Genomic DNA, 6,056 nt, shown 5'->3' with positions numbered 1-6,056 from the left:
TGTAGAAACTCCACACCCTTAAACGTCCAAAGATTGAATAATACAATCAAAGATTTAATAATACCATCAAAGATTTTTAATAAACTAGTAAAAAGTTCTATTTATACTAAACTAGCTTCTAGGGTTTACAGAGGTAAGTAATTGATGCATAAATTCACTTCCGGAGCCCACTTGGTGTGTGCTTGGGGTGAGCTTGATCTATCCATGAGCTGAGGCTTCTCTTGGAGTTGAACGTTAAGTTGTAACGTGTTTTGGGCGTTCAACTCTGGTTCGTGACGTGTTTCTGGCGTTTGACTCCAGAATGCAGCATGGAATTGGCGTTGAGCGCCAGTTTACGTCGTCAAATCTCGAATAAAGTAGGGACTATTATATATTGCTGGAAAGCTCTGGATGTCTACTTTCCAACGCCGTTGAGAGCGCGCCATTTGAAGTTCTGTAGCTCCAGAAAATCCCTTTTGAGTGTAGGGAAGTTAGATTCCAACAGCATCAGCAGTCCTTTGTCAGCCTCCTATCAGAGTTTTGCTCAAGTCCCTCAATTTCAGCCAGAAAATACCTGAAATCACAGAAAAACACACAAACTCGTAGTAAAGTCCAGAAATATGAATTTAGCATAAAAATCAATGAAAACATACCTAAAAGTAACTAGATCATACTAAAAACTACCTAAAATCAATGCCAAAAAGCGTATAAATTATCCGCTCATCACAACACCAAACTTAAATTGTTGCTTGTCCCCAAGCAACTGAAAATCAATTAGGATAAAAAGAAGAGAATATACTATAAATCCCAGAATATCAATGAATATTAGTTCTAACTAGATGAGCGGGACTTGTAGCTTTTTGCTTCTGAACAGTTTTGGCATCTCACTTCATCCTTTGATGTTTAGAATGATTGGCATCTATGGGAACTTAGAATTTCAGATAGTTTTATTGATTCTCCTAGTTAAGTATGTTGATTCTTGAACACAGCTACTTTTATGAGTCTTGGCCGTGGCCCTAAGCACTTTGTTTTCCAGTATTACCACCGGATACATAAATGCCACAGACACATGACTGGGTGAACCTTTTCAGATTGTGACTCAGCTTTGCTAGAGTCCCCAGTTAGAGGTGTCCATAGCTCTTAAGCACACTCTTTTTGCTTTGGATCATGACTTTAACCACTCAGTCTCAAGCTTTTCACTTGGACCTGCATGCCACAAGCACATGGTCAGGGACAGCTTGGTTTAGCCGCTTAGGCCTGGATTTTATTTCCTTGGGCCCTCCTATCCATTGATGCTCAAAGCCTTGGATCCTTTTTACCCTTGCCTTTTGGTTTTAAGGGCTATTGGCTTTTTCTGCTTGTTTTTTTCTTTTTCTTTCTATTTTTTTCGCAAAATTTTTTTTTCTGCAAGCTTTTGTTTTCACTGCTTTTTCTTGCTTCAAGAATCAATTTTATGATTTTTCAGATCATCAATAACATTTCTCTTTGTTCATCATTCTTTCAAGAGCCAACAATTTTAACATTCATAAACAACAAGATCAAAAATATGCACTGTTCAATCATTCATTCAGAAAACAAAAAGTATTGTCACCACATCAATATAATTAAACTAAATTCAAGGATAAATTCGAAAATCATGTACTTCTTGTTCTTTTGAATTAGAAACATTTTTCTTTTAAGAGAGGTGAAGGATTCATGGAATTTATTTATAACTTTAAGACATAGTTACTAAGCACTAATGATCATGAAGTAGAGACACAAATATAGATGACATAATAAGCATAAAAACCGAAAAACAGAAAAAAATAAGAACAAAGAATGAATCCACCTTAGTGATGGTGGCACTTTCTTCTTGAAGAACCAATGATGTCCTTGAGTTCTTCTATGTCTCTTCCTTACCTTTGTTGCTCCTCCCTCATTGCTCTTTGATCTTCTCTAATTTCATGGAGAATGATGGAGTGCTCTTGATGTTCCACCCTTAATTGATCCACATTGTAACTCAAATCTTCTAAGGAAGTGTTGAGTTGTTCCCAATAGTTGTTGGGAGGAAAGTGCATCCCTTGAGGCATCTCCGGGATTTCTTGGTGATGAGCTTCCTCATGCGTCTCTTGGGTTCCATGAATGGGCTCTCTTGTTTGCTCCATCCTTTTCTTAGTGATGGGCTTGTCCTCCTCAATGAGGATGTCTCCTTCTATGATAACTCCAGCTGAGTAACATAGATGACAAATAAGATGAGGAAAAGCTAGCCTTGCCAAAGTAGAGGACTCATCGGCTATTTTGTAGAATTCATGGGAGATGACTTCATGACCTTCTACTTCCTCTCCAATCATGATGCTATGAATCATGATGGCCCGATCCACAATAACTTCAGATCGGTTGCTAGTGGAGATGATGGAGCGTTGAATGAACTCCAACCATCCTCTAGCCACAGGCTTGAGGTCCAGTCTTCTTAGTTGAACCGGCTTGCCTTTGGAGTCACTTTTCCATTGAGCTCCTTCCACACATATGTCCATAAGGACTTGGTCTAACCTTTGATTAAAGTTGACCCTTCTAGTGTAGGGGCGTGCATCTCCTTGCATCATGGGTAAGTTGAACGCCAACCTTACATTTTCCAGACTAAAATCTAAGTATTTCTCCCGAACCATTGTAAGATAATTCTTTGGGTTTGGGTTCTTACTTTGATCATGGTTCCTAGTGATCCATGCATTGGCATAGAACTCTTGAACCATTAAGATTCTGACTTGTTGGATGGGGTTGGTTAGAACTTCCCAACCTCTTCTTTGGATCTCATGTCGGATCTCCGGGTACTCATTTTTCTTGAGCTTGAAAGGGATCTCGGGGATCACCTTCTTCTTGGCCACAACATCATAGAGGTGGTTTTGATGGGCTTTGGAGATGAATCTTTCCATCTCCCATGACTCGGAGGTGGAAGCTTTTGTCTTCCATTTCCCTTTTCTAGAGGATTCTCCGGCCTTAGGTGCCATCAATGGTAATGAAAAAACAAAAAGCTTATGCTTTTACCACACCAAACTTAAAATATTGCTTGCCCTCGAGCAAGAAAAGAAAGAAAAGAAGAAGAAGAAGAAGAAAATATGGAGGAAAGGGGGAGAGGTGTATTCGGCCAAGAAGGAGAAGAGAGGTTTGTGTTGTGTGAAAATTAAGGAGAATGGAGGGGTTTATATAGGGAGAGGAGAGGGGGTAGGTTCGACCATGTAGGGTGGGTTTAGGTGGGAAAGAAATTTGAATTTGAAGGTAGGTGGGTTTATGGGAAAGAGTGAAAGGATGTGAGTGGTGAAGGGGGTAATCGGGAAGAGAGATTGAGGTGATTGGTGAAGGGTTTTTGGGAAAGTGTGTTATAGGATTATTAGGAGGTAAGGTAAGAATATGGTAGATGGGGATCCTGTGGGGTCCACATATCCTGAGGTGTCAAGGATTTACATCTCTGCACCAATTAGGCATATAAAATGCCTTTGCATGCAATTCTGGTGTTTAGACACCGAAGTGATACTCATTCTGGGCGTTCAACGCCCATGTGTAGCATGTTTCTGGCGTTGAATGCCAGTTCTATGCTTGTTACTAGCGTTCAGCGCCAGCTTTCCTCATGGCATATTCTTGGTGTTCAAACGCCAGGATGTTGCTTGTTTCTGGCGTTCAGCGCCGGATCCATGCTCTGTTCTGGCGTTGAACGCCAGCCAGATGCTCCTTACTGGCGTTTAAACGCCAATAAGTCCTTCCTCCAGGGTGTGATTTTCTTCTGCTGTTTTTTATTCTGTTTTTAATTTTAATATTTTTTTCGTGACTCCACATGATCATGAACCTAATAAAAATATAAAAGAACAATGAAAATAAAATAAAATTAGATAAATAAAAATTGGGTTGCCTCCCAACAAGCGCTCTTTTAGTGTCACTAGTTTGACAGTGGGCTCTCTTGGAGCCACAAAGGTGATCAGGTCAATGTTGTGGACTCCCAACACCAAACTTAGAGTTTGGATATGGGGGTTCAACACCAAACTTAGAGTTTGGTTGTGGCCTCCCAACACCAAACTTAGAGTTTAATTGTGGGGGCTCTGTTTGACTCTGTACTGAGAGAAGCTCTGCATGCTTACTCTCCCTTGTTACAAAAGGATAGCCGTGTGCCTTAAACACAAGGTAGTCCTCATTCAATTGAAGGACTAAGTCTCCTCTGTTAACATCTATCACAACTTCTGATGTGGCTAGGAAAGGTCTTCCAAGGATGATGCATTCATCCTCCTCCTTCGTAGTGTCTAAGATTATGAAATCAGCAGGAATGTAAAAGCCTTTAACTTTTACCAACACGTCATCTACTAATCCATAAGCTTGTCTTACTGACTTGTCTGCCAATTGTAATGAGAATAAGGCAGTTGTACCTCAATGATCCCCAGCTTCTCCATTACAGAGAGTGGCATAAGATTTATGCCTGTCCCTAGGTCACACAGAGCTTTTTCAAAGGTCATGGTGCCTATGGTATAGGGCATTAAGAATTTCCCAGGATCTTGTTTCTTTGAGGTAGAGTTTGCTGAACCCATGTATCAAGTTCACTAATGAGCAAGGGAGGTTCACCTTCCCAAGCCTCATTACCAAATAACTTGGCATTCAGCTTCTTGATGGCTCCTAGATATTGAGCAACTTGCTCTCCAGTTACATCTTCATCCTCTTCAGAGGAAGAATAATCTTCAGAGCTCATGAATGGCAGAAGGAGATTTAATGGAATCTCTATGGTCTCTATATGAGCCTCAGATTTCTTTAGGTCCTCAATAGGGAACTCCTTCTTGTTTGAGAGACGTCCCAGGAGGTCTTCCTCACTAGGATTTTCGTCCTTCTCCTCCCTTGTGCATTCGGCCATATTGATTACATCAATGGCTTTGCACTCTCCTTTTGGATTTTCTTTTGTATTGCTTGGGAGAATACTGGAAGGAGTTTTAGTGACTTTCTTACTCAGCTGGCCCACTTGTGCCTCCAAATTTCTGATGGAGGACCTTGTTTCACTCATGAAACTTAAGGTGGCCTTAGATAGATCAGAGACTAAATTTGCTAAATTAGAGGGGCTCTGCTCAAAATTCTCTGTCTATTGATGAGATGATGATGGAAAAGACTTGTTATTGCTTAGCCTGTTTCTTCCACCATTATTAAAGCCTTGTTGAGGCTTTTGTTGATCCTTCCATGAGAAATTTGGATGATTTCTCCATGATGAATTATAGGTATTTCCATAAGGTTCACCCATGTAATTTACCTCTGCTATTGCAGGGTTCTCAGGATCATAAGCTTATTCAGAAGCTGCCTCTTTAGTACTGTTGGATGCATTTTGCCATCCATTCAGACTTTGAGAAATCATGTTGACTTGCTGAGTCAACACTTTGTTCTGAGCCAATATGGCATTCAGAGCATCAATTTTAAGAACTCCCTTCCTCTGAGGCGTCCCATTATTCACGGAATTCCTCTCAGAAGTTACATGAATTGGTTATTTGCAACCATACAATAAGTTCTTGAGCTTCTGCAGGCGTTTTCTTTAAGTGAATGGATCCACCTGCAGAATGGTCCAATGACATTTTGGAAAACTCAGATAGACCATAATAGAATATATCTAATATGGTCCATTCTGAAAACATGTCAGAAGGACACTTTTTGGTCATCTGCTTGTATCTTTCCCAAGCTTCATAGAGGGATTCACCATCTTTTTGCTTGAAGGTCTGAACATCCACTCTAAGCTTGCTCAACTTTTGAGGAGGAAAGAATTTATCCAAGAAGGCCGTGACCAGCTTATCCCAAGAGTCCAGGCTATCTTTAGGTTGTGAGTCCAACCATGTTCTAACTCTGTCTCTTACAGCAAAAGGGAAAAGCATGAGCCTGTAGAGTTCAGGATCTACTCCATTTGTCTTAACAGTCTCACAAATCTGTAAGAACTCAGTTAAAAACTGATAAGGATCTTCAGATGGAAGTCCATGAAACTTGCAGTTCTGTTGCATCAAAGCAACTAATTGAGGTTTTAGCTCAAAATTGTTTGCTCCAATGGCAGGAATTGAGATGCTTCTTCCATCAAACTTGGACGTTGGTTTAGT

General features: G+C 40.4%; 1 non-coding gene across 1 annotated transcript; it reads left to right on the top strand.

Annotated features, from left to right (window-relative positions):
• The first annotated feature begins 5,604 nt into the window (after window positions 1-5,604).
• LOC130978332 (small nucleolar RNA R71) lies at window positions 5,605-5,708 on the top strand. The gene has a single exon (XR_009085981.1). It is a non-coding gene; the product is annotated as a small nucleolar RNA R71 (small nucleolar RNA).
• Window positions 5,709-6,056: the final 348 nt, after the last annotated feature.

The sequence above is a fragment of the Arachis stenosperma genome, chromosome 4 (assembly GCF_014773155.1).
Source record: "Arachis stenosperma cultivar V10309 chromosome 4, arast.V10309.gnm1.PFL2, whole genome shotgun sequence".
NCBI classification, from domain to species: domain Eukaryota; kingdom Viridiplantae; phylum Streptophyta; class Magnoliopsida; order Fabales; family Fabaceae; genus Arachis; species Arachis stenosperma.
Note: the sequence above shows the minus strand (reverse complement) of the source record. Positions and strands in the feature narration are given on the sequence as shown.